Raw genomic sequence first — 22,031 nt, forward strand, 5'->3', positions numbered from 1 at the left:
GTAAGCTGCCATTTTGTCCTATTAACGGTGTTCTTTGCCTTACAGAAGCTTCTTAGTTTCATGAGGTCCCATTTATTAATTTTTTACCTTAGTGCCTATACATACTATTAGTGTTCTGTTCAGAAAGTCATCTCCTATGCCAATATGCTCAAGGTTATTCCCCACTTTCTATTTTATTAGGTTCAGTGTACCTGGTTTTATGTTGAGGTCTTTGATCTGCTTGTGCATGAGGTGTGTGTGTGTGTGTGTGTGTGTGTGTGTGTGGTTCATGGTGATAGATATTGATCTCTTTGCATTCTTCTACATGCTGACATCCAATTAGACCAGTACCATTTGTTGAAGATGTTTTCTTTTTTCCACTGTATATTTCTGGCTACTTTATCTAAAGTCAGGTGACCATATGTATGTGGATTTGCATCTGGATCTTCAATCTGATTCCATTGACCAACCTGTCAGTTTTTTTATGCCAATATCATTCAGTTTTTATTATTATAGCTCTGTAGAACAGCTTGAAATTGGGGATGATGATACCTCTGGAAGTTCTTTTATTATTCAGGATTGTTTTAGCTATCCTGGTTCTTTTTTTCCATATGAAATTGGATATTGTTCTTTCAAGGTCTGTATGGTATTGTGTTGAAAACTTGATGGGAATTGCATTGAATCTGTAGATTGCTTTTGGTAAGATGGCCCTTTTACTATGTTGATCCTATCGATCCATGAGCATGGGAGATCATCCCATCTTCTTATATCTTGTTCAATTTCTTTCTTCAAAGACTTGAAGTTTTTGTCATACAAGTCATTCACTTGCCTGGCTAGAGTTACCCAAAGATATTTTTTATTATTTGTGGCTATTGTGAAAGGTGTTATTTCCCTTATTTCTTTCTCAGGTGTTTGTCTTTTGTATGTAGGAGGGCTACATGCTTTTTTGAGTTAATATTCTATCCAGCCACTTTGCTGAAGGTGTTTATCAATTGTAGGCATTCCCTGGTAGAAATTTTGGGGTTGATTATGTATACTATCTGATCATCTGTGAATAGTGATACTTTGACAATTTATGTCTCGTTGATCTCCTTTAATTGAGTAGCCAAAACAGCAGTGTTTTTAATTATCAGCAATAATCATTCTATAATCAGATAATGATGTGGGAGCCTATTCATTATCTTTTCTGTTATATTTTCCACCAGGAACAATTAAAAACTGATTCATCCCCAACAGCTCAGGAAAAGATACTAAAACCACAACCTCTATTTCAAAAGATTCATTTTCAAAAGAGAGCTTTCCTTTAACTAGTTTCTCTACCCATTCTCAGTAAGGACAGAACTAATTCCAGAAGTTCTCTGGTCATTGATTGGGCTGCCCTGTGTTTAACTGACTTTTCCTACTCACTGCAAGCATCCTTTACTCATTCCAAACCTTGCAGCTTTGATCTGAAGAGAGCACACGTGAGAAAAAACTCCACAGGGCTGGAGAGACAGCTCATCAGTTAAGAACACTGGATGTTCTTCCAGAGATCCAAGTTCCATTTTAGCACCTATACAGCAACTTCCAGATGCCTGAACCTCCAGCTCCAGAGTTTGTGATACCCTCTTCTGGCTTCCATGGCATCAGCCATACAGACGGTAATCAGAAATACATGTAGGAAAAACACTGATACATATAAAAGAAATAAATCTTTATAAGGAGAAATATCCAGTATTTATAGACCAAAAATCACCTACATTTTTAAAACTTTTGAGATTATAATAAAATCATTTCTACCTCTACTTTCTTTCCTCAATCTTCCCCCATGTGTCCCTCCACTTGCTCTCTTTCAAGTGCTGGGCTTTTATTCTTTGACATATATATATATATATATATATATATATATATATATATATATATGCAAATATTATATAAAGTATATATAACTTGCTCATTTTACATAATGTTACTTTCATATATATTTGATTTCAGGGCTGCCCATTTGGTGTTGAATAACCAATTGGTGTGCTTTTCCCTAAGGAAGATTATTTCTCAGGCTCTCAGCATTGCTTAGTTGCCTGAAATTCCTTGTCTAGGGTTGAGGCCTTCTTTGTGGGTTCCACTTGACTCTCCTCCACATTAGCATGTGTACTGGCTAGTTTTATGTCAACTTTAAACAAGCTACAGTAGCTGGGGAAGAGGAAGCCTGTGTTGATAAAATGCCTTCATAAGACTGGACTGTAGGCAAACCTGTAGAGCATTTTCCTAGTGATTGATGAGGGAGGACATGGCCCATTATGGGTGGGGTCACTGCTGGGCAGGTGGTCCTGGTTTCTATAAGGCTGAGCAAGCCACAAAGAACAAGTCAGTGTGCTGCACCCCTCCATGACCTCTGCATCAGCTCATGCCTCCAGATTCTAGCCCTGCTTGAGTTCCTATCCTGACTTTCTTTAGTAATGGGCTACGATGTGGAAATATAAACCAAATAAACCCTCTCCTCCCTAATTGGCTTTTGGTCATGGTGTTTCAGCAATAGAAACCCTAACTAAGATAGCATGTATATTGGTGGTGTCCTCATTCAGGTCTTGTTTAGGTAGCCATATTGGTGAAACTTCATGAGTGTGCCTTCTCTAACATTTCTAGGGGACATGACCTCACAGCAGACTTCCTGGTCTCCTGGCTCGTACAGTCTTTCCTCCCCTCTTCCATGATGCTCTCTGAGCCTTAGTTGTAGGAGTTGTATTGTAGATGTGTTCTCTGAATTTTTGATCAGTTGTGGTTTTCTGTAATTCTCTTTCCATCTTTTGCAAAGAGAAATGTCCTTGATGTAAGAACTACACTTATTTTTGGGTATAAGGTCAAATATTTAGAATATATTTAGGGATTACGCTGGTTTAATGAAATGGTAGTTATATGACTTCACTGCTCCCAGTTTTCCACTACCAGGCATAATTTCCTCTTGTTGGGAAGGCCTTAAGTCCAATTAGAAAGCTATTGGTTATTATTGCTAAGGTACACACACCACCATTGTGCCTCTAGGGGGATTGTTCCATGCTGGTAGTTATTATATAACATAGGAGTCATATCTGGATAGAAGTACTGGTTGCTTTCCTCTTTTGGAAGCATACATGCCACTTTCTGGTACCATGAAAGCTAGTCCTCAGGGTGGAGGCTTTCAGGTCAGATCCAACTTGATCCTCTGAGTACTGTCCAATGGTCTTTCCAGTAATAGGGGCTTACCTTTCACCTCTGGGGCAGGGGCAACCAAGGGTAACAATAGCCTATAATGTTTTGACTAACAACTCAAAAGATGAATGTACATGCCTGATGTCAGGTTTGGTTAGAAAGTCTGTGGCTCTTGGGGGATGCACTGCCAGTCCAGATAGGAAGTTTTCATTTAAACTATATTTGTTTATGTATGCATAGATTTATATGTATTATACTTATTTTATGCAGATAGAGAATAGTATGATTCCTTACGACTTTTTCAGACTTTCTTACTGTTATTTCCATCTTCCTTCTGTGTTTGTCTCCTTCCTCATCCCTAAGTAAAGCCCACCCATTTTCCCATGTCTCCCTTCAGATGACGTGGATACTGCCATTCCCTCTCTATCCCTGCTCTCCCACACCACTCACAACATTCTTGGTTTCTGCAGTTATGCTCATTCTCCAATTTTAAAGAAACTGATCAACTCTTGCTGCCTACCAACATTTTAAAGATACAGTGGAGTTTTTTCTTATGTATATTGAATGACAGTTCCTAAAACAGCATTTCGCTTTATAATGGGAAGTTTTTAAGGATGAATACTCACTCCCATTTATAAATCATATATATCTTTTTCTACCAAAACATCATCATCATCATCATCATCAACAACAACAACAACACACACACACACACACACACACACACACACACACACACACACACACAATGTGCAACACTGAGCCATACATGGGCGGTAGTTTCACAGAACAGTAATACCCATGTCCTAGTAGATTGTTAGTGCTATTTAGGAAGATACAGATGATTTTATAAAATGAATGTGTATGAAAAATTATGTGGAAGATTAGTGGGTTTCAAGATGATCAACACACAATCACCAGTGTTCTGACATCCTAGTAAATGTCTATGTATATCTCTGGCTCCTCTCTCACTAATGCCACTTTATGTCTTACCACTTAGTTTATGACAAGAAAAGTTTTCTAAATTTGTTCTTGTTGCAATGTTAGCTTGAATGGTTTCCAAATACAAATGAGAGAGAGCCCTGCGGCAGAAAAATTTCTACTCCCAGGAATAATGGCCAGTTCTGAGTTATTTTACATGGAGTTCTCTTTTTTTCCCCTTCACCTACTTATCTGGATATTCTCCCCTCCCCTACTCTGGTCCCAGGGATCCAGGGAGGACTTGCCCTTCTCTTGCTGTGACTAGAGCTTTTGGCCGAGTTTCAGTCTAGTATTGGGCCACAATGCTGATTCGGGAATGGCTGTCTGCATTCAGACTGATCTGTCAGGGCGGAGTCTGAGGATTCTGAAAGGAAATGAGGTAAAGGCTGTCTGTGACTGAAGAGAAATGAGGAGAACGAAGAGTTAAAATCTGGGGAATGAGAAATGGGATCCCAATGAAACCATGTTTTGTGATGTATTCAGTCAGTCCTGGTACCTCTAGAATTTTGAACTATGCTTAATTTCAATTAAAGAGAGACAGATTTTTTTTTTATCCCATTAGATGTTACATAAAGGATCCTGACTCCTTTGTTTATTTTCTTAATTTTTTTAAATGGAAATCACCAGAAAATTACTGATAGATGTAGTAGATTTTATAAACCAGCCTAAAAGATCTCTGTCATTCCTTCATCCTGCTGGTTTTGTGGTTGGTGGTTTCCCACAAGTTAATGGCCCCTTTCAGGAGAACACGCTGGGTAGAGGACAAACAGCATACTCTGGAGATATCATTCATTCAAGTTGGTAATTCATGTGGTTGAAATGCGGTAGAACTGACTTCATAGCCAAGAAAATAAGAATGATAATGATTTTACCTTCAAACCACCACTTTCTCTCTCTCTCTCTCTCTCTCTCTCTCTCTCTCTCTCTCTCTCTCTCTCTCTTTCTCTCTCTTAAATGTTCTTCTAGACACTGAAGTAAGAGCATCACACATGATAGTTCTGAGCTACATTTGGCAGTCAAAACCATCATTTCCACCTCAAATATGAGAATTAAAATAAAAACAAAACTGTACCGTAAACTCAAAAAATGCCAAACTATTGTGATTGAATAAAAATCAATGTGGTATACTACATAAAGAAAAAAACATAGACATCAGCTTTTATTTTTTCTGGGCTGGGAACTGAACTTAGACCTTGACATTTACCAGGAAAATGATTTAACACTCAGTTAAATTTATAGTCTTCCAAATTTTTAAGCTATTTTTTTTCTCTTTGAAAGAGAAAATGGGTGTTGTCTCCCATAGTTGACCTTTTAAGTAGGTCAAGGTAGTGGTCCTAATTAAAATTTGCTGATAGTCTGTGTTTATACTGACACATGGTCTGACAGGTATCTTGTTTGTTTGTTTTAATTTAAAGATAATTTACAGCCAATAAAAGGTAGGAGATTAATGATCCTAGAAATTGAAATCAGTTTCCTACTCACCAACTAGTGACAGTCTACCTAGGGAAGCCATGTTTCCACACCAATTTGTCTCACCATCAAGAATGCATTTGTACTCCCTAATAATTTGGTCATCTGCTTTTCTTTGGAGATTGCCCACAAAGGTGCTAATTGCATTGATGAATCTTGTTAGGTTCACATGAAGAGTTATTTTGAGTTTTCTACATCATTTTGTGTAATTTAACTACTGGCATGTATGATGACTTTTGTTACTGACACCACTACCATTTTGGGACAGCAAAACTTTGCAACCCATCCCACAATCACTGATGGCCCTTCTCTCCTGCTTTTCAACATAAAACCAGAATTGTTTCATATTGAGCTCTCAAGACCATTTGACATGTTCACTGACTGATGCCTCAAACAGAGTGCTACAGTGTGAGAAAATCCACATGGTGTTGAGTAATGCAGAAAGTCTCCAAATCCGTTGATACTTTGATAACAGCTAGACTTCACATTTTAAAGCTTACAATAATTTTCCTAGCCAAAGATTTTTAGCAGTTCTTCACATACGAGCTACATATAGCCATTTTTGATGACACCCAAAAGCAGACGCCTGAATGAGAAAAAAAAATGTGCAAAGAGCATGAACAGGCAGTTCACAAAAGAAATAATAGAAAAGCTTAACAAGATGTGAACAAGTAGCATCATCAGTAGCCATAAGTGAAATGGCACTAACAACACTAGCAAAACATTTCCCCTCCCATCCCTGAAGACTGAAATGAGCAACGATACACAGTCAGAATGTTAACAGCCACGAAGTGTAGTTAGACAGGGACACAAAGTTCCTTTAGTCCAAGAATAGTTTTCACTTTCGGAACTTTATTCAAAGGGAGAAGTTGGAAGTGATGTAAAAGAAAAGCAGCAGCTTGGGGGTGTTCCCAGCGACAGTGAGCCGGGAAGGGAAGCGGTACTCTGACTTGCTTCATTTTCTTCATCTTTGTGTCTTCCACATCCAAGGGCATGTCTGGCATATTATATGGGCTCAATATACATTTAACTAATTCTTGACAGTCTCAAAATGTACCTTATCTAGCTATCATTAAGTCATAAATCATAAATAAAATCAACTATTCTACAGCCTTCCAATAGAATGTTTATCACCTTGTGAAATAATAATGCCTACCTGTATTTTACTGGCATGGGATGTCATTTACAATAAATTAAATATCAAATTAGAAGATAGTGTGATTCTAATTTTGAAAATAAAAATTATAAAAATGTTTTCAGAATATAATCTATACTCTATTGTTTTGGATGTGGTCTATATGAGTCAGATGAAATTCAATGGTTTTTATACAATTATATTTTCAAATCATCCTACAAAGGTTATATATTGGTGATATAATTAAAACAAAATACACGGATTTTACAATATTGTAAGATACTGAAAATTTCTCTGAGAATAACAATAACAGAAACCATGAAGGAAAAGATTAAAGTTATATAAAAGTTAGCTTCCCCTGTATATCCTACTTTCTTAGTTGGGGTTTCTACTCCTGTGATAAAACACCATGACCAAAAGCAACCTGTGAAGAAAAAGGTTCATTTCAGCTTCCATGTCCCTATCATAGTCTATCATGAAAGGTAGTCAGGGCAGGAACTCAAGGCAGAAACCAGGAGATGTGAACTGCAGCAGAGGTCATGGAGAAATGCTTGCACTGAGGCCTCTGCGGGGCTGGTTGTTCAGGATTTGTTCAGCCTGGTTTCTCAGAGGTCCAGCAACCCACAGGTGGCATTACCCACATCAATTGTCAATCAAGAAAATGCTCTTCCACAGGCCAAGCTTCTGGGGCCATTTTCTCAATTAAGTTCCCCTTTTCTCAAAGCATTCCAGTTTGTGTCAAGTAGACATGAAACTAACCAGTACACCCACCATTAGCTACATCTTCTGCGAGTACAGTGGAAAAGGAGAGACTTGCTGGTGTGTGGTGGCAGGCAGAGACAGGTAGATCTCTGAGTTCAAAGCCGGCCTAGTCCAGCCTGGATAACAGAGAGAGCTCCAGTACAACCAAGGCTACATTGTGAAACCCTGTCTTAAAACCTGCCCCCCGCCCCCTGTCCCTGTCCCATCCCCGCTCCCCACTCCCTCACCCCCCGCCACGTGCTAAAAAAAGAGAGGGGCCAGAAAAGAAAAGCCTTTGTCATTTTTAGCTGCATAATTAAGTATGCACAGATCAAGTGCTGGGATGTGTGAGAAGTATGGGATTTTCTTCAAAATAGAAAGGAGTTGGAAAGAGATAGGAAAAGTTTGTGGAGGGAAATAAAATTAGATGTGACTAGATCATTGTTAAATCTGGGTGGTGAAGAAATTTGTAGAAGTTATTTCTAGTTTTTGTCCATGGTTTAAGTTTATACAATGTAAAAATTTTAATACCATACACAAACATGACATAGAAAGTGTGTTAAGGGGGAAACATTAGCAAAGTGAATAATGACAAATTAAGATAATTCTTTAGTGTATAATATAAATCAATTTTCAAAATTAAATTAATGAAGTAATTGATAGACAATTCACTAAAGAAAAGAAGAAAAGATGATGGCAATAAACATATGAAAATAATTTATATATAAACAGTTTATATATAAGCAATCAAAGAAATTATTTAAAATGACATAAAATTTCTGAATTATCAGTACTGTTCAGAAGTTACAAAAATCTAATTGTGGTTCAAGTAAAGTGACCTTCTGAAATATCATTAAGAAGAGTGTGAATTTCCAAACATTTTTATACTTAATTTAAAAAAAAATCTTAAAATATTGTTTCTCCTTATACTAAGCAATTTTATTTCTAGGAACTCAAACTATAAAAATAATCATGACAGTGCACAAGAATTTGCCCAGAGAGTTCTATCAAATGATGTGATAATAAGGAGAGAAGTGCTCTAAATAACTCAACATGGAAACATTAAGTCACTATTGTGGATTTATTAAGTAAACTTTCTTCAAACTTTGGTCCTTTGAAGTTGATGGTATGCCATAGATATTGATGTCATGGGGCATGTTGGATAGTTTCCCTTAATACTGAACATGCTGAATATTTGGGGTTGGGAGAAATGAATGATAAAGTAGCAAGAAACTGTGTTGATTCTATTTTTAATTAATTCATTTTATGTGGATGTGTGTATACGAATGCTTTCAAGGAGGTGTGAGGATGTGTAAATGTGTGTGCAAGTGTGTTATGTTTGCCTCAGTTGATTTCACTTTATTTCCTGAGACAGGATCTCTGACTTGACCAAGAGCTGGCCTCTTTAGATAGTCTGGCTACTCTGACTACACAGTTCACCCCAGGGATCCCTGTGTCCACTTGAGTATCACTGTGATTATAAGGGGACCACCTCATGAGCCCAGCTTTTTTGTGAGTTCTGGGGATTGCCACTGTGTTCCTCACGATCGCACAGCAAGCGTTCTATCTTCTGAGTCATCTCCAGAGCCCCCAGTTTTATATTTATGGTAATAATTATGCAAAACATATGAAATGTAAAGCAATATTTGCATGAATGCCCCAAATAAGAGAGGACTTTTAAAATTTGTTTCTTAGAATTACTTAGAGCTAGACTCTTAGCAGCTCAGGTTTTTATTTGACTTCTCTATATGAGAAAATATCTTGAAAACATTGGTGGTGTTTCAGATAACTGTCCATGTAATTGCCCGGAGCACACATAAGATTGGCAGACAAGCATTATGTGGATGGTCTCTACAGGAATTTCAAACACGACTCTTATTTATGAAACACATACCATATTGTCAAGACTTTATTTTAAAATGTGTAGGGCATTCTGAAATATAAACAGGCTTTCTACATCATGAAACATGCACTAATTTTATCAGTGACAGACATGTGTTAACTCCCTTCATATTTGCATTAGCATCCATGGAGTTTCAGTTGCATCACAGAACACTCAGTACTAGAGACAGCAGTGAGCCGATGGTCCCATTCTTACAAATTCGACAAGTTCCTGATACTGAAGCTAGCAGATAGGACTGATATTCACTTGAATGTTAAAACTGTTCACAATGGTGCAGCCTGTAGGCAATGGTGGCTGCATTTCCTTATATGCAGTCGTGTGTCACACAATCACACTCAGTCAGTGGGGGGCCACATACGACAGTAATCTCATAAAACTAGAATGGAGCCACGATTTTCTTACTGCCTCGTGGTATAACAACTGCCCCACTGTCACAGTGTAATGCACTGTTCACATGCTTGTGGTGGCCCCGGTGCAAAGAACCCCTCCGTCTGCCAGTCACAGGAACGCATAGCCAGGAAAGCCCATACAGAGTTTGATAACGACCATGAATGACGGTCCTACTGACCTGCGTACTTTCTACGCAGTGCTTTTATTATTATTTTATACTTCTACTTATTAAAAATATTCACTGCAAAACAGTATTACATATTACGGGCAGTGGCCTCACATAGCCCATATTTCTGGCTGACTTGGTTGCCTCAAGTCAAGTGATTGGCCCACAGCATTCAAGCTGTGAAAGTACACTAAGATGTTTGCACAATGACGCAATTGCCTAATGACACGTTTCTTAGAATGCTCAGAATGTGTTCCTGTTGTTAAGTGATGCATGGACAGATCTATTAAGAGCTGGCTAAATTAGTGAAGGCATTTTCTATCTTAATGGTTAAAATGATAGCGCTGACCAGTCATTTAAAGTAAGAAGATAACAATACTCTTTTACATCACACAGACAAGGAGACATAGAGAAAGAACATTCTAGCTGAAATAGTAAATCATGAATTAGTCCTCTTCGGTGCTGGTTACCTGAGAAACCAACTACTAAAGCGGAATGACTTGCAGAAGGTAGTCAGTGCTAGATGCTGATTGGCCGAAGAAGCCATGATGTATAATTTATCCAAATGGCAGGCAAGCAGCTTGAGCAATCTTTGATGTAATTTCAAACTTAATTGTTTGGGAAAAAAGGGTAAATGACACATGAATGAAACCCATGAGTGACACAAACCTGGGAGCTGTAAATGCAATGAGAGGAAGAAGTAATGCAGAGGTGTAGAGCAGCACGTGTTAGTAAGCGCAGCTCTGCTGGGGCAACCGCACCAGACACGTTTACTAAGCTCTCCTGGGCCCATCAGCTGTATCTAAGGGTCCTCTAACTGCACACTCACTTTTGCAGGTTTGTATGTATTTTCATGGTCAAGTTATTACTTTTCCTTATTGTTCTTATTTAGTGGTTGTAGAGATTAATGGATTTCACCAGTGCAATAGATCTGTTTATTCAGTAGGACTGGGGAAAATATGATCATTAATAGGGAATCAGTTAAGAGAGAGTTTGAGAACAACACAATGCATACCATTAGGTTTTACATCTTAAAAATATGATCATTGAAAAAGCAATCTGATCATTGTGATTATTTGGACGGGCATCATCAGCACTTAGAGAAAAACCGTTATATAGCTGCAGTTCTCCCAAGTCTTTTATTTTCTTTTAACCTAATTTGCCCACAAAATATTGTTTACTCAGTTGATGACATCAAACTTTATAAGCAGGCAAACTTGATTCTTTATTTCATCATAGGGCACACAGTGTGGGTCTGGCTTCATTCCCGAGGTTGCTAGTTTCCTAGCACGCAGTTTTTAGTACATCTCACCATTTATAAGGACGTTGCTTTCACCAGTCATCAGAGGATTCAGCATGGAACACTGTTTTCCAGAATGAGTATTCTCTACTAAAAATTGTCTTTTTCTAAAATAGTAACATATGGATTTTAACATTTATTAATGAGCACACTGTAGTTTAAAGTAATATCAACTAGAAACTGCATTCATGCTATTTACAATTAAGGCTCCCTCTGGACTTTGCACTCTCATCTTTAAGATAACATTTACTAGCTCTATTTCTGCAGAAATCTTCCTGAAGCCTCCTGGCGTTGAGTGTCCCCAGACAGGCTTGCTCCTTCCTTTCAGCTCTGCGGGGTCCAAGCCTGTCCTCTGCCTGGCACTTGCCACCCAGAACTCAACTGCCTTTCTTGTACTCTGACAGCTGGTGGCACAAAAACTCCCACCACCTAACCCTTTCTTCTTCCTCTTCTGGAGAGGTCAAGGAACCCCATTTTGTTCCATGGGGATTGGCGGAATTTTGGAAACAAAGAAATGTGTGTGTGTGTGTGTGTGTGTGTGTGTGTGTGTGTGTGTGTGTGTGTATTATGTGTATGTGTGTGTATGTGTGCAATACTTATTAGTAACTGATTGCTTGTGCATTATCCTTTCCAGTATTCACTCAGACCCCTCCCATTTGGCATTAACCTCACCTACCAATATAGTCTGCCATGGCTCAAATCAGTCTCAGTTCAGATAAATCTACCAAAATTGACTTGTATCTGAGTACTCAGAAGTATAACTAGGGTTGTGCTAGTAAATTTTGACAATGTGTTCTGAGATTTTTTAAAATAAAAGTAAACAAGTCTTTTAAAATCAGTTAAGATAACACATTGCATTAACAGACAAACAAAAATCATCTCTGTATGCATAGAAAAACATTTAAAAAAATCCTACATCAATTTCTGAATATAAACAGTACTAAGCAAGCAGAGATGGGAGTGAATTTTCTCAGTTTGATAAAGAGAATCTATATTTAAAAAATACAGTTATCACAATTCTATTTCTTTATTCTTTTCTCATATATTACATCCCGACCACACAATTTTCCCTCCTCTCCTTTCAATCCCTCGCCCCCCCCCCCCACCTCCCTCTTCCCCAGTTCCTCTCCTCTGTTTCTCTTCAGAGAAGTGCAGACCTCCCAGGGACATCAACCAAACACGGCATATCGTGTTGCAATAAGACTAGACACCTCCCATCATACTAAGGCTGGACAAGGCAACCCAGGAGGAGGAAAGGGTTCCAAAAGCTGTGGAGAGTCAGAGGCAGCCCCTGCTCCCACTGTTAGGAACCCAACAAGAAGACCAAGCTATGCAATCATAACATCTATGCAGAGGGCCTAGGTCAGACCCATGCTAGGCTCCCTAATTGTTGGTTCAGTCTCTATGAGCCCCTTATGAGGCCTGGTTAGTTGATTCTGTGGGTTTTCTTGTGGTGTCCTTGACCCCTCTGGCTCCTACCATCCTTCTTCCCCCTCTTCGGAATGATTCCAAGAGTTTTGTCTGATGTTTGGCTGTGGGTCTCTGCATCTATTCCTATTAGTTGCTAGATGAAGCCTCCTTGATGATATTTTTTTGGGTTTCATGTGTAGGATGGAGGTTTGACTTGCAGAATTTTCCATTTTGTGATATGAACACTACCATTCTAGATAATTTTAAATTTCCAATATGATGTGGCAGGATAAGGAATTGGAAAGAGGTAATAACAGTTGGCTCATGTGAACCAGTATGAGCAAATTCCACCACACACGAGACACTAGACTTACGAGATACAAGCTTCCAAATGTATTGAGCAGCATAGAACAGGCTTCGGAACCAGTAATTTACTTCACCTGTAAGTTTGGAAGAATTTCACTTCAGGTCTTTGCTTCTTGTAAAGGCTATGAATTACCTGATTACCTAATTACATAATCTGATTATGTTATCAAGTATGTATATTTACTCAAATCCATCAGCTTCCAACAGGAGGGCATAAAAACCATGAGGCTTTATCCTCACATGGTCCCATTGCTAAAATTACTTCAAACTACAAAATGTTTGAAATACATGCATGCAACAATAATCCAAATGAAAGGTAGCAGACAAATTGTGTATGTCAGGGGAGGGGAGAAGTTACCTAATAACAAATAAGAGCTTTTGTAGTGGGTAGCCATTCCAGCTTTGATCTGGAAGTTCCAACCCCCATTGAGGCTTCGGTAACTGTCACGCCTACAAGGCGGGGCCAAGAGAGGACCCTGAAGACCGAGATCCGGATGCGCCGTCTCTCTTGGTTCCTGGACCCTGGACGCTGGAGGTAGACCGAGCAGAGTTCTCCAGAGAACAGAGCCGGACTGCGCTACACCTTTTCCAGACCCTGTAGCCTATCCCTTCACTTGTAAGTTACCCCACAAAATAAACCTCCCTTTTAACTGCGTGGAGTGGCCTTAATAATTTCACCAATAGGCTTTTATGTTGTGCTTCCTGTGGTTTAATGTTAATAGGATAATCATGCACACACAAAATACTCCTTTGACATTACATGAAGGAAGTCATTAAAAATCAATAATAATAGTTATCACAATCAATAACTGATACATGTGGTATATAACATGTAGACTTAATTCTCCATCTATCATAAGGACATGTCACATCATACACCAAGAGACATGGCAGGTCAGATGTCTCTTAAGTCCTTTGGAGAGTCCAAACTGTTTCACTAAATTTGAATGGGTTAGACTGACCCTAATGACTCTCTTCATCTGTAGACATTGTTGATTTATTTTCTACACTCAAAGCTAGGGCACAAACAATAGAACACAGCTTTCTAATGTACACACTTATTATGAGGCATGATGTAGCACTACATCAAGAGCAAATGATAGAGTTGGAGAGATAGCCCAGTGGGTAAGAGGCTTTCGGGCAAGCAGCAAGACCTGCACTCATTAAAAAGTTGAATGTCGTTGCACGCACCTAGATTATGGGAGCAGGGCAGAGACAGGAGGATCCACCAGGCTGGGCATGAGCCTAGCTTCACGTTCAGTGAGAGATTATGTATCAAAATAATAAGCAAAACTGATAGAGAAGGACACTTAAAGTCACGAACACATACACACTCCACATTCATATACATATACACACACACACACACCCCACAATCAAATGACATTTGCCGACTCATTTACACAGTATCTTTTCTGAAAAGAACAAGTTATGCTATTAATTTGGAGAACAGAGATTGAGTGTTATCCTGATCATCTGTTGCTGAGTAACAAATCATGCCAGCGCCTGATGGTGTGAAGCAGCCACAATCAGAAGACAGCCCCAGCTCAGACTGGAAATCTTTATGTTGGCCTCTCTGTGTGGACTTGCTACTAGATCTCTCCAGAACAGCAGACCCTGGACAGTCATATTTCTCACACAGCAGCTCGGAGCTCGAAAAGTCAGTGTCCTTCAACAAAAGGAGGAAAATTCCTCAGACTTTCCTTACAAAGACCAGAGATGATGGAACTCCTAGTCTGCATGTTCTCCTAGCTGAAGCATCTCCAAGGAGTAGGGAAATCAATTCCATCTTAATTATTTAAGTATATTTTTAACTCAAAGAATAACTAGAAGATGATAAAATGAAATATTTGATTTGTGCTAAGAAATCACCATGACAAAATAATTACTAATCATCTGAAACTGTTCCCGTACCCCTCTGTGGTTTCCCTTTTGTCTTCCTCTCCAACGCTAGACATCTTTGGCCCTGCTTTCTATCACCACTAACTGGCTCGCATATTCTGGATTTTATAACTATCATATCCTAAAAGATAGGTTCTTTTCTTTCCTTCTTTCTACAAGATAACTTTTCAGTTCATATATATTGTGGGCTCAACAGTTCCTTCACTCATTCTATGATACATTGAAATGGGTAACCTTTATGTAGACATCCCACAACCTGTTTACTTTTTCAGACACTAGAAGTATTTGAGTTATTGGTAATCTAGAGATGTTACTAATAAAGTTGCTATAAGAACACAGAAACAAAACTTTGAATAGCTATATACCTTTATTTTACCTATAAGTGGATTAGCCATATGCTAATATGGATGAGCCATATGCTAAGTACATTTTTAACTTTTTAAAAAACAATCTCTCTCTTTTCCAGAAGGATTCTTAACCATTGTATGTTACCACCAAAATACTACAGTTTCGGTGTCGTTGTACCCTGAATGGTACTGGCTGTTGTCAAATTTCCAGCAATAGTCACATAATGGTATCTCAGTCTAGTTATAGATTCATGTCCTTTGGGACTAACATGGCCAACCATCATTGCATGTGCTCTAGTGTGTCCATATAGACATTCTGATGAAGTGTTTGTTTGAATCTTGTCCATTTAAAAAATTAGTTTTTTAATGTAATTATTGTTGAGTTTCAAGAAATCCTGTGTTGAGTATATAATTTCACTATCAAATATATTTCTTCTGAAGACTTGTGTTGCAACAGATGGAGACCATTACAGAAAACCACAACCAATCATGTGGTTCTTTTTAAAATAAAATTTGATATAATTGTATATTCACAGAAGGTGCAAACATAGCAGTGTTTTCATATAATTTGCCCCCAATTGGTTTTTCTGTTACAGTCCTTCATTTAGTCATACCTACCCCAGTTCTCTCACCATCTCAGCTGTGTGACAAAATGTTTTCTAGGGAGACATTACACATATGTCTATCCATCCCGGATAGGGAGCCCATGACAGACAGAAGCACAGATTCCACCAAAGCACAGCCTGGTGAACCAATGAGTTTTATTAGGGTTATTTATAGGAGTATGGGTGAGGGGTTACTTAGAGGAACAGAAATGACTCAAAGAGCGCTGAATCACCAAGGCCGCCCCCGCCCCCACCGTGACATCTCACAAATCTGGGAACCTGATGTACACTGCACAGCCTGTAGCTAGCTCAATGTGTTAGAGACTGTCCCTTCCAAGTGACGCGATTGGTTTACTTCCAGGCATCTTGGCCTATCCCTTCATGGCTACTGATGAAACATATGCTTTACCTATACCCTCTTCATCAACAAATCTCATGTTTTACTGGGACATAGTATTTATATGTCTTTGGGTATAAAAATGGCAATGAATAAATTGTTGAATGATCAATTCAGGGAAATAAACAGTTTCATTTCTTCAACCATGAATCTGTGGTGGGAATTTCCTACCCTTTCTAGTTATAGTGTTGAGTTTTGAGAGCTCTTCACAAAATATATACAAGTAAATTTTCTAAATCATTGTCTTTACGTGATGTTAAGTAGTAGAATTTGATAATAACTTATTTGTGAAATAGTTATCTCTCATACTTTTCATTCTCATATGATCTTTCTTCCTTAAATAATTTTAACATCCTTTTTGTCTTTTAAGTTTTTGTTTCTGTTTTATTTTGTTATTGCTTTGATTTGTCTGTTGTTTTGAGACAGAGTTCTACTTTGTATCTCAAGAAGGACTGTACTCTCAGGCCCTTGCTCAGCCTCCTGAGTGAGAGAAGTGTATGTGTGCCACTGCACACAGCTCCTTTAATTCCCTTCAGGTGCTGGTCTGTGTGTGACAAATCCTCTATTTGTTGTGTTTGAAACATCTTTCTTTTTAAAAGTTATTTTTGCTGGGTATTAGAACTCATCATGGCTTTTTGCTTCTGTAGAAATGAATCATTTTCTTCCTATGTTTATTTTAAAGAACAATTTTCTTGATCATTGGTTTTGAGCAATTTGACTACCATGTGTGATGATATGCTCATGTTCTTGTTGGAATTCATTGAAATTGTTGGATAATTTTTGATGAATTTGGAAAATGTCTCATTATTTTAACTATTTCTTTGACTCTTCCTTTGCTTAAGGGACTCTAATTTGCACACATATGAAGTGTTTTGGAGTTACCACTCAGATCCCATATCTTTTCGTCTTTTTAATTACTTTTTGTGGTGTGTTTCGTTTTCAATAGCTTTTGTTGCACGTCTTCAAGTTCATCTGTCTTCTCACCTGTGCTGTCAATCCATCCGTGCACTAGCTATCCCAGTTGTAGTGTTTTAAAGTCTTTGGAACTCTGGTCTTTCTTTATCTTCATTATCTCTACAGACCACATCTCTGCCAGTTCCAGTTCGGCTTCAACTGGGTGTGGGCCTTCGGATTTCCCAGTTCCACCTCATTTTCGGTCTGCACTGAGCTTCCTGACTGTGGTTGCAGTGTGATCCTCCACCAACTGCCTGCCACGGGACCGTCTTTGGCATGTCGGAGGGTAAAGGGGTACCACCTCAAGCTGTGGCTTAAAAGACCTTTCTTCTTTAAGTTGCTTCTTGACAGACATTTGACGGCAACAAGAAACGTAAGAAATTCAGGTGCCTTCTGCAGAACTCTGGACTTCCTTGTCTCTGTGTGTTGTCAATTCAGCCGTCAGACCTCATGTCTTTGTCTCCTCAGACACTGAACTACACAAGGAGTCTGGTGGACTCAGTGTAGGCTTCCCTCCCATGACACAGTTTGGAGAATGTGTTATTAATTTGAATCAATTGTGGGGTTCACTTTATGTTTCTGCCCTCTCTTGGGAATGCCTTTCCTTCACTACTTATGCTTGTCGTCACTTTTGTTGTTGCTGTTTCATAAGGAGAGATTATCCCTTTTTGTACCTTGGTTGAGGCTGAAGAATTCTACTTCTTGGTGGGACAATAGCATAGCCTCTGTGGACCAATATTTAAACAACATATAGTTATTATGAGTGCGTTTTTCAGACAAAGAAAAAGGAATCCGTAGTTTGGGAGCTATGACCATTTTTCATGTGCTGTCAATCTTCCCTCATTTCATCCTCATGGGAACCTCAAGAAGCTGGTTTTATTATACATTCTACTTTGAAGCAACAGGTCACCATAACTTAAACTTCAAAAGGGTAGTGTCTGTCTGTCTCATTAACTTCTCAGTCTTTGTCTCTGTCTATCTGTCTGTCTATGCTCAACCTTTATGGTCTAGCAGAGTGTTATTCACAGGGTAGGATATATGGTAGACTAGAAATAAGAAAACAAATTTCAGGCGTTAATCACTCGATACCACTTCTTAACAAGTGTTGCATCTGGTAATTCAAACAGTAGTAGCTGACTGCAATCCCTTATCTATTGTGCCTCGTTTCCTCTGTTCTCAAGAAAATGCACAGAGAAGATAACAACTATAAATGAATTGCTATGTCCTTTCAACAAAGGTTGCCAGGAAAACTGGCTGTCCAAATGCAAAAGAATGTTTAAACCACACTTTGAACAACAATAAAATATTCTAACACCATTTAGAAAAGTAGATCTAAGTAGATTAAAGATCCACAACCATAAAACTCTGAGAAAACATAGAAGAAAGCTTTGCTTTGGATTTGGCAGTGATTTCTTGGGACTCACAACAGAGGTACAGAAGAACAAGAACAACAAATATACAGCCAAATCACACTGTACTGAAATGAAAACTTCCTCTGTATCAAAGGACACTGTGAACAGAAGAATAAAACACCTCATAGAATGAGAGAAGACATTTGGAACTTACATAGCTGGTGAGGGATTCATATCTAGACTCTATGAAGAATTCTTATGACCTACCATCATCCAGAAAAAAACAGCCTTCAACCCAAAAACAGGGAGAATGCTTGAACAGACATTTATCCAAGAAGATACACAGCGACTGTATATTGCTTAGTAGCAGAACTCTGGTTATCTTGACCAAAGCCCTGGGTTTGATCTCTAGAGAAAGAAAAAGAAGGAAGGAGGAAGGAAGAAAGGAAGGGAGAAAGAAAGGGAGGAAAAAAGGAAGGAAGGAAGGAAGGAAGGAAGGAAGGAAGGAAGGAAGGAAGGAAAAAAAGTTTTTCAATTTCAATAATTATTAAGAAAATTTAAGTTAAAAACCACAATGATATATTATTTAACACTCATCAGGATGCCTGTTGTTAAATAATTAAACAAATAGCTATAGAAAATAGCAAATGCTGACAATGGCACAGGAAAATTAGAACTCTACATACTTCTGATGGAGACATAAAGTTGTCGGTCTGCTCTAGTTTCCATTGGGATTTCCATAAGTTAAACACAGAGTTAATATATGATCCAGGAATTGCGCCTCTGATCACATTCCCAAACTAACTGAAGGCAGGCACACAAAGAGGCATTTTCATGTCCACATTCTTAACACTATCATTTAAAACTTAAAAAAAAAAAAAACCAGACAGCGACCCAAATATCCATTGACAGATAGAAAACCAAATATAGTTCATATATACGATGAAATATTATTAAGACTTAAAAAGCAAAGAAATTCTAACATATGTTCAAATTATTTCATTTGCTGAACTAAATAAGCCAGCCAGAGAAGACAAATATTGTGTTATTCCACTAATATTAGATACTTAGAAGAGTCAAATTCCAGAAACAGAATGCAGAATGGAGGTTTCTAGAGCCTAGAAGGGAAATCTGCATATCTCCATATCTCTGTTTGTAATGAGTGCAGTTCCTATTTTGAAAGATTAGTAATATTCTGCAGAAGGGTGGTGGTAATGGGTGCACATTGTGGATGACTTAATTACACTGAGCTATGTACTTAAAAATAATTAAGCTAGGTGTCATGGTGTGTATCTGTAATCTAAGCACTTGAGAACCCAAAGCCAAAGAATGCCACACATTTAAGTCTACCTTGGCCTAGATAATGAATATCAGGCCAGCCAGCGAGTTACATAGAAAAAATGAAAATAAAAACAATATCAAATTTTAAATGTAAATCTTATTTTTATTGATCATAATTTCAGAAAATAATTTATTAGTGCATATTATATAAAAATATCTTTTTGACAAGGGATAATTTTAAAACACATGTGCAGTTTCAATTATGTTTAAGTTTGTTAATAAAACTGTCTGCCTCACTTTATCAATGAGGCTGGCTGCTAGAAGAAGTATTACAAAATGTATCACTGCCTAGTATTTCTCACATTAAGAAAGATCAGTAGAAAGATCAGTATGCTGGGATGATGAGCACAGATCAATGACAAGCGACCCAGAGCCTGCCTGATGTCAAGACCAAGGGCCCAGAACTGCCTGAGGTCTCTTGCTCTCCTGTCCGTCACACTTTTTCCTGGCCCATCATACTGTGAAAGCACTCAGAACGTGGGAACACTTAACTGATCCAGGAGTCAGTGTGGTGTCTTCAGACTTTAGAGCAGTTGATTTGGATGGATTTGCACAGCTCACCTCATATGTATCTTTTCTTTGTATAAGGTTTGAATATAATCCCAGTTCATTATATATACTTTATACATTAAAACTAGGTCCTTGCAAATTCAATATGCGAAATACAACAAACAGATAGGGAGATTACCAAACACCACTCCAACACAGAAATCTTAGCTCTTGAGAAGGTGTAGTATAGAGATCTTCCTAGAAGTCCTTAAAAATGTCCTATGCTAACTAAATTATCTCAGCATGCTGGGCATATTTTAGCCTCACCCATCTCTGCCTCTGTGAGTGTGTGTGTGTGTGTTCCCATGTGTAGGTGCAAGTGTGTGAAGATGCATGTGGATACTGGAATCAAAACAAACAGGGAAGAGACTAATAAGACAGAAAAATACCCAAACAAGCCAAAGTGAAACAAAAGGTCCACAAAAATGACATTTAGTTCATTCTGTGTTAGTTAACTCTCAAGTCCCCTGAGAGCACGGACTTGCCCTCAACTGTGGTTAACATACCCGGTGACACTCCATTAGAGAAAACTGATTTTTCCTTTGCTGATGGATATCAGTTGCAGATATCTCCTTAATTAGGGGTGGGGAGCCCATATTCAGCCTCCCCTCCCAGTGCTGGGACACTGTCTGGCTTGAATCTTTGAACTTCCTGTGCTTGCTACTGTGGTCTCTGTGACTTTGTACATGCATCAGTCCTGTTGTGTCTAGAAGACACTGTTTCCCTGGAGTCATCCATTGCCTCTGGCTTTTGGAATCTGCCTCCTCATCTGTATAGATCACTGAGCCTTGAGGGCAAAGGTTTGATGAAGACATCCTGTTTAGGACGGAGTATTCCAAAGGCTCTAGCTCTCTTCACATGTTGTGGATCTCTGTGTTAATTTCCCATCTAATGAAAGAAGCTTATCTGACGTGGGTTGAATGAGGCCCTGATCTGTGAGTATACCACAGTATAGAGATGTTAACTTTAAATGTAGTGTGACTGAATTGAGAGAGTGCAAAGAAAGAGAGGAAGTTGGAAGGAATGGAGAGACATTGGAATTCAGACAGCTAGAAGTCTATATGTACTCTTGGGTTCAGACTAGACTGTGTAACCTTACATTTGCTGCTTTCTCGGTTAAAGTGATTCGCTCCATAATAAACTGCAGAGACTTAGTAAGACCAAATGGGCTAATATTACTGGGCTTCCAGCTTCAGTATTCTGAGTCCTACCATTCTACTATGTTTAATGGGAGAAACTAGAAAGCTGCATATACCAAGGAAAGAATACCTGGGAAAAGAGTAGATGTGGGGTTCAGTTGATGTGCTTTGGGCTGCAAGTAGCAAATTCCCAGCTATAAATAACTTGAACAGTGGAGGTTTACTATTAGGAATTCTTGAATGGCAGTTTCTATGTTGACTAGTTAATGTCTCACAAATGTCACAGCTGTGGTTCAGCTTTGTTAGTATTCTTGTAGCATCTCTGTCTTGCTACCACCATCCCATGCTCCTGTCTAGTTACAAATGATACCTAAACTAGCAGGGAGGGTGAGATGCTTCCTACACCTGTCTGTTGCCCCTCCTACAACAGGAGATT

The 22,031-nt window shown here is 38.6% G+C and overlaps 1 long non-coding RNA gene across 1 annotated transcript in view; it reads left to right on the forward strand.

The window, feature by feature from the left end:
- Positions 1 to 17,622, forward strand: part of LOC128113756 (uncharacterized) — a 39,060-nt gene extending 21,438 nt beyond the window's left edge. The window contains exon 2 of the long non-coding RNA XR_008219629.1: positions 17,341 to 17,622. This is a non-coding gene — a long non-coding RNA (uncharacterized LOC128113756). The remainder of the gene's footprint in view (positions 1 to 17,340) is intronic.
- Positions 17,623 to 22,031: the final 4,409 nt, after the last annotated feature.

Source organism: Peromyscus californicus, unplaced genomic scaffold (assembly GCF_007827085.1).
Source record: "Peromyscus californicus insignis strain IS unplaced genomic scaffold, ASM782708v3 Scaffold_18__1_contigs__length_77618521, whole genome shotgun sequence".
Classification (NCBI taxonomy): domain Eukaryota; kingdom Metazoa; phylum Chordata; class Mammalia; order Rodentia; family Cricetidae; genus Peromyscus; species Peromyscus californicus.